Source organism: Sus scrofa, chromosome X (genome assembly GCF_054392235.1).
Source record: "Sus scrofa isolate SSC_HxYL_T2T_F1_AM1 chromosome X, Sscrofa_HxYL_maternal_Yorkshire_Landrace_v2.0, whole genome shotgun sequence".
NCBI lineage: Eukaryota > Metazoa > Chordata > Mammalia > Artiodactyla > Suidae > Sus > Sus scrofa.
In genome coordinates this window covers 92,737,038-92,749,356 of record NC_139401.1, presented here as the reverse complement: position 1 = coordinate 92,749,356, position 12,319 = coordinate 92,737,038, and the positions used below count along the sequence as shown (strand labels likewise).

The 12,319-nt window shown below is 40.5% G+C and overlaps 1 protein-coding gene across 3 annotated transcripts in view; it reads left to right on the top strand.

Annotated features, from left to right (window-relative positions):
- The window catches only part of TRMT2B (tRNA methyltransferase 2 homolog B), a 104,259-nt gene that overhangs the window by 70,597 nt on the left and 21,343 nt on the right, over positions 1-12,319 (top strand). The gene's annotated exons all lie outside the window — the stretch shown is intronic.

The following is a 12,319-nucleotide window of genomic DNA, read 5'->3' as shown; positions in this document are numbered from 1 at the left end:
GAGAAGTAGATTTTAAACATAAGTTCAGGTGTCCTGATCTCAAAGATTTCCAGGAAGCTGCATAAACTCCCCAGGTGATTTCAAAGTACAGCCATATTTGGAAGTGATTGTTTAAGTAAGAAGGGTAATTTAGATAATAACTTAGAGTTAATCCATGTTGTAACATGTATTAGTATTTCATTCCTTTTTATGGCTGAAGAATATTCTATTGTATGGCCATACCACCTTTTGTTTATCCATTCATCAGTTCATGGGCATTTGGATTTTTTTCTACTTTTTGGCTTTTTATGAATAATTCTGCTATATCTATCTATCTATCTATCTATCTATCTATCTATCTATCTATCTATACACAGGTTCCTGTGTGGATGTATGTTTTCATTTCTCTTGGGAATATACCTAGGAGTGTAATTATTGGGTCATATAATTCTTTGTTTAAACTTTTTAGAAAGTGCCAGGTCATTACTACATTTTACATTCTTACCAGCTGTGCAGGATGGTTCCAATTTCTCCACATCCTCACCGAGTCTTGTTGTTGTCTTTTTTGTTTATAGTCATACTAGTAGGTGTGAAATGGTATCTAACTGTGGTTTTGATTAATATTTTCCTAATGATTAATTACGCTTGGGCCCAGAGCTGGGGGAAGCTCTGTTTGGGTTAGCACAGTACTTAGGCTGATATTCAGACAAGCTTTGCTTAGCAATCTGATGAGCCCAGTGTATGTGCCAGCGTATCAGTGGATAACTTAGCAGGATTCTGCAGAGTTGCCCACTGTTTTAGAGAATTGCCATTCCCAAAGAGAGACATATTTCATAGCATTGCCTAGGGCATAGATCATTCTCTAGGAGGTCACTTGGCTTCCCATGAGGACCTCTTGGAGAATGGTTCTGGCTTATGCCAGAAGAAAGGGAAACCTTCTATGTGGCCTGTGATCAAAACCAGCCTTACTCCAGTTTTGCTCATGAAACTGATAAGACCCAGAGCCTGAAATACCAGAGTCTGATTATCTGGGTTCCATGATAGCCATCTCCCTTTGAGACAAGGCTGGTAGCAGGTTCATGTGTATTTCCTGATAATTGGCAGAGCTCCCTAACTTGATCTCAGTCTGTATTTGTTAGTACCACTAAGAAAGGTCAAACTGGCATCACACAGATTGTTCCTTAAGAACATATCTTAAAGAAGGATAAGGGGATAACTGAGAAGGAAAATAATTTGAATAGGGATTACCAGGTCCTTTCTTTCATTTCTAACACCACTTCTTGGTCCTCTGGGATGAAATCACCTAAAGTAAACCTACCATTTTCAGATTCCTTATCTATGGATTGGAGATAATAATATGTTTTGCTTACCTTGAGGTGGTTAATTACGTACCTGATTAGAAGTTGGTTCTTTTTGAGTGAAAAAATATAAGACATGTAGAGTAATAGGAAGGTATAGTGAGCTTTCTAGCCCTCTTGCCAGAGAAACACAGCTCAGTTGCCCTCGTATATAGGGTAAGGCAGTGTCCTAACAGTGGCTGTCAAGGCTGTGACATATCCATGGTAACCACTGCCTGGTTCACAGCAACCAAACCCACATTTCCCTACCTTGTCTGATTACAGCTAATTACTAAATGAACTTCTGGTCATCTTCAGTTTTTTTTAAGTTTACAAATTATTTAAATAGAATTTATCATGTGCTAGCACTCATTTAAGTACTTTATACATATTAAACTCATTTAATCCTTATTATAAAATGACTAAAAGTAGTGTATATCAGTTTTTAAGAGATGAGGTTCACAAAAAGGTTAAGGAATTTGCCCTCCCTTGTCTGATTACAGCTGTTTACTAAATGAACTTAGAGTCATCATGGATTTTTTAAGTTTACAAAGTATTTACATAGAACTTACTATGTGCCAGCACTCACTTAAGTAAGCATTTCTGCATATTAAACTCATTTAATCCTTAATACCACATGACAAAAAGTAGCGACTATCATTCTTTTTAAGAGATGAGGGTCAGAAAGAGGTTAAGTAATTTGCCCACATTTACCCAGCTAAGTAAGTGGTAAAGCCAGAATTCAAATCCAAGCAGTCTGGCTTCAGAGGGTGTATATTAAGTTAAAGGTCTCACAGGATGTGCGAGTAAGAAGATTTCAAGTACCAGAGAAACTGCCTCAGCTCTGGGCCATTCCATCTCTTCTGGACAAACTGTATTGTACTTTTTCATTTAAAGTCAACTTTTTAAAAACCTTTATTTTTAAGAATAGTTTTAGATATGCAGAAAAATTACAAAGATAGTACAGAGAGTTCCCATATACCCCACACTCATTTCCCCCTATTATTAATAGTATTGACCTATTATTAACACAGACTGCCAGTTATTTCTCCAGCAAAAATGCCTTTATTTGGGATCAACAAAGAATTACAGTTTGGGTATCAGCAACCATGGCAAGTCACACACAAGTACCCACCACAGCAAAGAGAAGAAAAGGAATTTGGGTGGGCTATACTAAACAAAGTCCTACTGGAGGAATTGAGAGTTCAAGGCATAGTGGCTTTTCATTGGCGGAGTTATGGGCATCTCTCATTGATGGAACTCTTGCTAGGGAAAAAGAGGACGTCTTCTTCCTGTTGGGCTTTGCTGTCGTCATAGGGTATGAGAGCTCCCCCTTCTGGCTCCCCAACTATTTTAATTATAGTTTTTGTTTTAATTTGGACATTCTCTCTTTTGTTCTTTTTCCTTTTTTTGAGCTGTACCTGCGTCATATGGAAGTTCCCAGGCTACGGGTAGAATCGGAGCTACAGTAGTTCCCGTCGTGGCTCAGTGGTTAATGAATCCAACTAGGAACAATGAGGTTTCGGGTTCCATCCCTGGCCTCGCTCAGTGGGTTAGGAATCCGGCGTTGCTGTGAGCTGTGGTGTAGGTCACAGATGTGGCTCAGATCCCACGTTGCTGTGGCTCTGGCATAGGCTGGCAGCTACAGCTCTGATTAGACCCCTAGCCTGGGAATCTTCATATGTCGTGGGCCCCGCCCTAGAAAAGACAAAAAGACAAAAAAAAAAAAAAAAGAATCGGAGCTACAGCTGCCAGCCTACACCACAGCCACAGCCACAGCAATGTGGGATCCGAGCCATGTCTGTGACCCACACCACAGCTCACAGCAATGCTGGATCCCCGACCCACTGAGGGAGGCCAGAGATGGAACCCACATCCTCATGGATACTAGTTAGATTTGTTTCCATTGCGCCACAGTGGGAACTCCCAACATTTCCTCTTTTCAATCATGATCTTTCTCTGAAAGTCTCACTGGTAAAGAGTCAGGTTTCCTGGTTTCAGTGGCTTTTTGTCCCTCGTTGCCAGAAGGGACCTTTCTTGGGTGTAATGTCCCATAATGGAGGGAAAGTGCACATATTGGAAACCTATTGAAGTCACATTTGAGTAATAACAAGGATGGGTAGGAGGGCCAACTCTCAGGCACTTTTTTCTCTAAAGTCCATATATCATCAAGGTCATAGACACTGGAGATCATATGAAGTACTATATCATCATCAAAGGTTTGGCAGACAAACTTCCAACAGGCCTGGTCTGGGAAAGCTGTCTCATCAGGTGTTGTCTGCTTCAGTTCTGGGAACCATTTACTTTCAGGTCACCAGATGACGTGCAGATCCACTCAGGTGTGGGGCTTTCTTTAGGTGTGTCATATGAATCCAAGAGTCTTTTCCCTGGCGTTTGATGGCACAAGGGTTGGTTAGCAGTACCTGATAGGGGCCTTAACAATGAAGTTAAAGAGAGTCCTTCTGGAAGTGTCTTTTCCAGTAGAAAAACCTCCAGGTTGCAAAGATGCTTAAGGTCTTCATCTCCTGAGAGCGCACTGTGAAAACATTGCTCTACCAAAACATGGTTATTTTTAAGAGAAGTAATTAGGACTTTGTAATATTGGAGTATTTCTCATTTTATCGGTTGTGGGTCAAAGTAGGAGCCAAGTACATTGAGTATCCTATGACTATCTCAGAGAGTGAGAGTTTGAGTTCTAAAAGGTATGGATCTAAGATTTAGAAGATCAGTGGCAATGCTTTTGGCCAAAGTATTTGGAGGGCCCATGCAAATTTTGCCAACTGAGTCTTAATGCAGTTAGTGCATATAACTAAACCAGAGGATTGGAGGGTCTAAGTGCAGCGAAAATGTTGTAAAACTGGCCAGATAGCACAGACTTGTTAAAGTACCTGACCAGCAAAATGGGTCCCTTGATGATTATGAAGTTTGAGAAGAACTCTCCAAGGGAGGGATTTACCAAAAGACTAGCCACAGAAGACACAATAGCTTGTCTGCAAGAGAAGGCTTCAGTCCGGTGTGAAAACATTCAAACCGTGATTAAGATATGTTTATATCCCTGAGATGGAGGAAGTTGTATGAAATTGAATTGCCAGACCTTGAATGGTCCCTTAGACCATTTAAAATGTCTAGGAATAGTAAAAACAGACTTCCCTGGGTTGTAATTTGTTTTTTTAATAGATTTTTTTGGCCTTGTTTTTACGGCTGCACCCTTGGTATGTGGAAGTTCCCAGGCTAGGGCTCAAATTGGAGCTGTAGCCGCTGGCCTACACCACAGCCACACCAGATCTGAGCTGTGTCTGCGACATACACCACAGCTCACAGCAACACTGGATCCTTAACTCACTGAGCGAGGCCAGGGATTGAACCCATGTCCTCATGGATACTAGTCCGGTTCGTTACTGCTGAGCCACAATGGAACTCCCTATAATTTGGACTAGTGGGATAAGTACGGTAGGCACTTTTTGAAGCCTTGTTAATGTTTTCCTACCAATATTGATGTATGAAAGCTATAATTTTGTTAGTAGACCAATGGTTTAATTCATATGCAGTAGTTAGGAGTGGGAATTTTAGAGTCTCCGGTAGGACTGAGTTGTTATTTGGTCTGAAGCAGAGCTTTCTCTTTTTATCAAACCAACGGTTGTTGAGTTTCCAATCTCATTTTTCCTTTTCTGAGGCCAATTTTTGGGCTTCTCCAGCCAGTTTTTCTAAGTTATCATTTGGGAAAATATCCCTTTGGACCATGACAGAGGTTTGATTGCTCTTGGTTCCTTTAAAGGCAGCATTCCTTGTGGAAATGTCAGCAAGGTAATTTCCCTTAACTTCCAGGGAGTTAAGTTTAGAATGCCCTGGAATTTTAATGATAGCTTAAGTGTCCAGTAAAAGTATTGCATTCAATAATTCCTGAATATAGGGATCATTTTAAAATTTATTTCCACTGGAAGTTGAGAAGCCATGTTGCTTCCACAACATTCCAAAATCATGAGCTATTCCAAAAGCATATCTACCATCAATATAAATATCGCGGTTTTGTCCTTGGCTAAAATACAAGCCCTTGTAACAGCATATAATTCAGCCTGTTGGGCCAAAGTAGCCATAGGTGAAGATGCTGCCTCAACAACATCAAAAGAGTTGTAATAGCACACCCAGCATAATATTTGTCATTGTCACCTTTTAAATAAGAACCATCATCAAACCATGAGAAGTCAGCATTACCCAAAGGATTTTCTGCAGATCATCACGAGGCACCAGGAGGTGATCCATCAGCGTTAAGTAGTCATGAGAGACTTCTTTGGTGATGGAGGGCAGAAGAATAGCAGACTTAAGGTTATTACAACCTAAAAGAGTTACGTGAGGAAGTTAACAAAAGGACTTCATAGGAGGTGGGGTGGCCGATTGAGAAATGTTGAGTGTGATGGGAATTCAGAAGGGCTTCTACTGCATGAGGCATGAAAATGGCAACAAGGGATCCCTACAATGATCTTTTTAGTGGCCTTGAACAAAAAGGCAGTGCCGGTAATGGTTCCAAGGGAAGGCGCAGGGGTATCCCTTTGCCACAGGGTTCAGTTGCTGGCTATAATACCCTGTGGATTGTTGAGGGTCCCCATGTTTTGGGGTGAGTACCCTGAAGGCATTACCTTCCCTTTTCCCCACCTTATTTTTCATATATAAAAATGGAAAAGAGAATCTGATAATTGGATGCCCAAGGGTGTTTGGGTTCATCAAACTCTCCTTTAGGGCCTTAAATGCTATTTTGTCTGTTTTTTCTCATAAAACTGGGTTGGGGTTACTCTTTAATAAAATATACGGACGTCTGACCATAAGAGAGAAATTTGGAATCCAGCTTCAGCAATAACTAACTGGCCTGAGGAAACCTCACAGTTGGCACTTAGTTTTAGGAAACTTATGACACCATGAAGACTTCTGGATCCAGGTATAGCCCTTTTTCTGATACCAGATGCCCTAAACATCAAACCTGGGTTTGGGGAAACTGCAATTTTCCCTTGACAACCTTATGTCCCTTTAAGGCTAAAAGCTTTAGCAAGCAGGTGCTATTTTCCTGTAAGGAGGCTTGAGAAGGAGAGCAAAGAAGCAAGTCATCCACATATTGCAAGAGCAAAACCCCTAGGGAACTTTATATTATCCAGATCAGCCTTTGGGATTTATGAGAAATAAGGAGTCTCAGTAAAACCCTGAGGTGTTAGCACCCAGGTTGAATTGTTTTTCTTCCCAAATAAAGGCAAAAAGATGTTGGTTAGAATGCACTGTATTTATCAATTTTAGTAAAGAATTTGCTTCTGTTGGAAATGGATGTTAGTAACATATGAGAGTCAGGAATAACAGGGTGTCGAGAGGTAACAGCCTTGTTTACTGCTGTGAGGGCCTAGACAAACCTCCACCCTCAGCCCTTAGGTTTTTCTCGCTGGTAAAATTGGAGGATTACAGAGACCTAGGACAAGGGATAATAAGTCCTTGAGCCTTATTATCTTCTATTATGGCCTTTTTTTTCTTGAAGACCTTCTTTACTTATAAGGTATTGATTAATTCTGGGGGGAAGTTTTGAGGGGTTTATTTGGATCTTGATAGGAGGTGAACTGCGAATGTTACCAAGAGCAGTTGGAGATTTTGCCCATAAGGAGGATAACAGCTGACCAATAGGGACAAATGATCAATGTTTCCAGAGTCAGCTGTAGTGCCAACAGAGACAGAGCAAATAAAACATGTCAAAGGGTCATTTAATTCACCTGATTGGCTGCTTTGACGATACTGTCAAATTGTAGAATTATTTCCTCCTTTTGGGAGAGAGAAATTCCAGCATGAAACCTGTCTAAAAAGTCTTGACCAAATGAATGGACAGGGATAGAAGAACTAAGAATAAAAGGGTATGTGTCTCTCAAAAGGCCTAAACAAAAAGGAACAGGTTCAGAGACAGGATCCTCTCGAGGTTCTTGAGAGATCCCCTCTGTTTGAACTGTCTTAGTATTCAAATTCAGGGACTGTTATGTAATAGTGGGGTTGAACACAGAGAGTATGGCTCTGGTGTCAGTTAAGACTGGAAGAGATTTGTCCTTAATCTGGAGAAATGTTTCTCCAAGATAATTAAGAGGGAGGGATTAGGAATAGCCCCTGTAGTTCCTTGGAGTCCTTTCATTGAGAACTGGATGTTGGAAAGGCTGTTTAGAAGGCTGATGGCACCTAAAGTGCTTAAATTGGTAATAATATTTTTTTCCTGATATCCTAGCTCTTTGCAATAATAGCAGAAACCAGGAGAGTTTTGGTTTTGTTTAGAGGCCTCCATTTGCTGGAGTCGAAGATTAAGAATTTTAGCAGTTCTGAGAGTTCCCTTCATGGCTCAGCAGTTAACGAACCTGACTAGGATCCATGAGGATGTGGGTTTGATCCCTGACCATGCTCAGTGGGTTGGGAATCCAGGGTTGTCACGAGCTCTGGTGTAGGCTTCAGACACAGCTCGGATCCCGTGTTGCTGTGGCTGTGGCATAGGCTGGCAGCTGTACCTCTGATTTTATCCCTAGTCTGGGAACTTCCATATGCCACAGGTGTGGCCCTGAAAAGCAAAAAAAAAAAAAAAGGAAAGAAAAGAAAAAAGAATTTTAACAGTTTTCTTTTTATGTGACTCATCTAGAGTGTTGAGAGAGCTCTTTTGCCAGATTAACTAAATCTGGAGGGGACAGAGTTTTCCATTCCATCTTGGTCCTTTTTCTTTCTTTCTTTCTTTCTTTTTTTTTTTTTTTTGTCAAGGGCCACAGGTGCAGCATATGGAAGTTCCCAGGCTAGGAGTCAAATTGGAGCTATAGGTGCAGGCCTACACCACAGCAACGCCAGATCCAAGTCTCCTCTGTGACTTACACCATACACAGCTCATGGCAATGCTGGATTCTTAACCCACTGAGCTGGGCCAGGAATCGAACCTATATCCTCTTGGTTACTAGTCAGGTTCATTTCCACTGAGCCACATAGGAATTCCCAGTACTTTTTTTTCTAGAAGAGAAAGATCCTGGATCAGCCCACTAATAAAAATAAAGTTGAAAGCCACTGGGTAGAATCAACATCTGAAGAAAGATCAGAACTTTCTTTAAACATATTCTGAAGTCAATCATAATAATTCATCAGATTTTTGTGTGCAAGCCTGAATTTTGTTCCAACCAACAGACTTTGGAAAAGCCCTATGAATTGCTCTATGAAAGTCATTCAGTGATTGTCTGAGCTTGATGGGCTGGTCTCCCAGTTGTGATTCTAGAGACTTTTCAGGATTTTCCAAGTTGGTGATTTTCATCCAGAGCTGGGCTGGCCTTTACCAACAAGCATATGTACTACCTGATTTAAGTCAGAGTAACCAGATTGACAAGTTTGAATGATTGTATTAAATCCCTCAGAAAATCTTAAGGCTCTTCACTTACTTTGGGAAAATCTTTGACTATGGCTTGCAGTTCCACTTTAGTCCAGGGAATATTTTTAAAAATGAAGAATTTAGCCTCTGTATCCTTAGAAGGCTTAATTTTAAAGGGACAGATTCTGACAAGTTCAGAGGAAAAGGCAGTGGGGACAGCTTCAGAGAAAGAGAATGTTTGGGGAGAGAATTAATATGGGGGTACTGAGGGTTAAGAGAGGTGATATAGTTGGTTTATCACCAACTATAAAAGGGTGATAAAGGGGAAGAAGGAGGATAGCACTGGAGGCAGAGCCAGGGGAAAGGAACAAAATAATGCTGGAAGCACATTCTGAGAGCAGAAGCCAAGCCTTTGGGAGCCATTTTATTTTTCTTTCTTTGCTTCAATTAATCTTAAAATCTTATTTTGCTGAGATGAGGTTCCTGAGAATGTTTGGAAGCCTCAAAATAGTTGTAATAGGCATTCCATTCAGTTTTGGAAATTTTAGAGTTGTGGTTGTCCAATTTGGTTTAAGAAAAGTAAGTTTGGGATTTCAAAAGTTCTCCATAATGACCATTTATGCTCTAAATGTCCTTTGGTTAGGTTGGTCCATTTACTTAAAAACATGCTTGAAGGACTTCTGTTTTTAAACATAAAAAAAAAAAAATCAGTCGGGGTCCCTTTAGGTAGGTGTGCTCTCAAAATACTTAGATAATTGAGGTCTCATTTCTCATAGATTTTCCTCTAGACAAAAATAGTAATTCTCAAACAGCCTAAACAGCTTAAATAGCCTGCAACTCAAGCAACTTAAACAAGCTCAAACAGCCAGCAGGCCCAATGCCAACCAGTTATAAGGGTACAGTCTAGTCTTGAAGAAGCCAAGCCAAAGGCTGCACAGCAGAGCTCTGATCAACAGCCTAATTCTGAAGCAGTCAGGCTGAAGGCTGAATAGCACAGTTCCAATGAAAAGGCTCCTGTTCCAAAAGAAATCGAGCTGAAGGCTAGCACAGTTCCAGTGAGAACAGCCTGATTTCAAAAAAACCAGGCCTAAGTGCCAGATAGAATAGGGCCTTAATCAGAAAGAACAAACCCTTAAAATTGATCCCCAAATAAACCTGGAGAGCTTCAAAACACAAAGAGGATGGAAGCTTGGATTCAGGAGAAAAACTTACCCTCTAATCTCAGGGTTGGTGAGAAAAAACAGTTCAGTGGGCTTTTTAGGTGCCACACTTAGCTGCACATCAACCTGAGTCACTGAGGCCAGCAAAATGTTGACCCTAAACAAACAGACTGCTGGTTTACTTCCCCAGGAAAAATGGGTTTACCTGGAATCAGCAGAGAATTCTAACTTGGGGTCTGGAAAATGGTGGCATGCCTCAGGCAAGTCGCTTTACCACAAGCTGAAGAGAACTCTTTTATAGCAGAGAAGAGGATGTTGGGAGTGCTAATAAGCAGAGAGTCCAGTGGAGGAATTGAGAGTTCGAAGTATACTGGCTTTTCATTGGCTGAGTTGTGGTAGTCTCTCATTGGCTGAGCTCTTGCTGGGCAAAAAGAGGAAGCCTTTCCACTTCCTGTTGGGGGCTGCTCTTGTCTGTAGGTTGTGAAAGCTCCCCCTTGTGGCTTCTTGACTCTATTTTATTTGAGGTTTCTGTTTATTAATTTTTACACCACCTACACTAGTATGATGCATTTTTTAAAATAAAAAAACAGTGTCTATACATTATTATTAACTAAAGTCCATACCTCATTCATGTTTCCCTAGTGCAGTTCCTTTTGCCTTTCGTGTTATAGATTCCACTTATTTTCAAGGTTAGTTGGGTCAGCACACTTTACCTACCTCCTTCAGTGAAGTTGTTTCTTACATTTGTAATACAGATGTTAGTTTATTATGAGTTAATTTTGTGTGTCAACCTGACTGGGCTTTGGCCAAACATTATTCTGGGTGTTTCTGTGAGGTTGTTTTTTGGGTGAGATTAACATTTAAATAGAGAGCCTGAATAAAGCAAATTGCCCTCCCTAATATGTAGAATTCATTCAATCATTTGGAGGCCTGATGAGAATGAAAATGCTGACACTCCCCCAAGTAAGAGAGGAAGGAATCAGGCAGAAGCCTGACTGCCTTTGAGCTGGGACCTTAACTTCTTTCCTGCTTTCAGACTCAAAGTGAAACATTGGTCTTCCCTGGGTCTTGAGCTTCCTGGAACTATACCATTGGCTTTTCTAGTTCTCAGGCCTTAGGACCCATACTGGAACTAATTAATTTTCTACCCTGGATCTCTAGTTTGCCAGTTCACCCTGCAGATCTTGGGACTTGCCAGACTATATGAACACATGAGTCAACACCTTATAATAAATCTACATGCACACATACATATATGTCCTATTCCTGGTGTGGAAAGTAACATGTCTTTTCTATCAAAGGAAACCTTGGTTACTCCATTTTGCTCTGGTTTTGGCTGAAACAGCCTCCTGCGACCCCCTCCTTGTTACCTCTTCTCCCAGCAACAGTTTGTTTCATTTAGCCAACCGAGAAGAATGTGCACCCTGACCTGACCAGTGGGAAGGGGACAGGTACATCACCTGCGTTAGGGATAAATAGGGAGGGTCTTTCCTTCTGTCGTGCATGCTTTTTGGAGTACCTGTGCCCTTCTGCAGAAGCAAAGAGCCTTACTGAGATCTCCCCTTGTCCACGTGTCTCATATTCAGACACTGACAACCCGAGCCAGAGTTATCTTATTTCCTCAACACTGGGCTATGAACAATTACATATTTTTGCATCAGAACCTCCTTTTATCCTACCCCTTATCTCATGCCTCCAGTTCTCTCCCTCATATACTCTCCTCCCACCTTTCACTTTCATGTTTCCTTCTCATCTCTTAATTCTCTCATCTTCCTCTCACCTCATCAAAAGAAGACTTCCCTGACCTAAATTGTTTCCCTTTTCCCTTTCATCCCTGTTATTTATTTTAAACAATTTTTTTAAAGATAAACTCCACACAACAAAACTTAGCCTAAATTGTTATTACAGAGTGAACATACTACTAATCATCATCTTATTTAATCTACAGGTTTATCCTCTATTCCTTTCTTTTTTCTCTCCTTTTTAAAATCATCATACATTAAAATAGACTCTTAAAAACTGCATCTGTACAATTTTAAGACACATAGATTCATGTATCCACCACTACAATTGATATACAGAACAGTTCCATCACCCCACAAAACTCTCTGAGGTTTTCCCTTTATAGGTTCACCTCTCCTCCAACCTGCCCCCCCACCACATGCCCCTAACCTCTGACAATAAATAATCTGTTCTCTATTATTATTACAATTTTGTCATTTAGAAAATGTTATATAAATGGAATCATACATTTATGATTAAAACTGGCTTTTTTACATCAGCTTAATGCCTTTGAAATTAACCCAAGTAGTTGTGTGTATAAATAGTTGGTTTCTCTTTATTGCCAAGTAGTGTTCCACTGAGTAGATGTACCACAGTATATTTATTTTATCTTTTGAAGGACATTTGGATTATTTGCAATTTTTGTCAATTATGAAAGGAGGTATAATAAACATTCATATTCAGGATTTTTTTTTAACAAGGTGGATGTGACTATG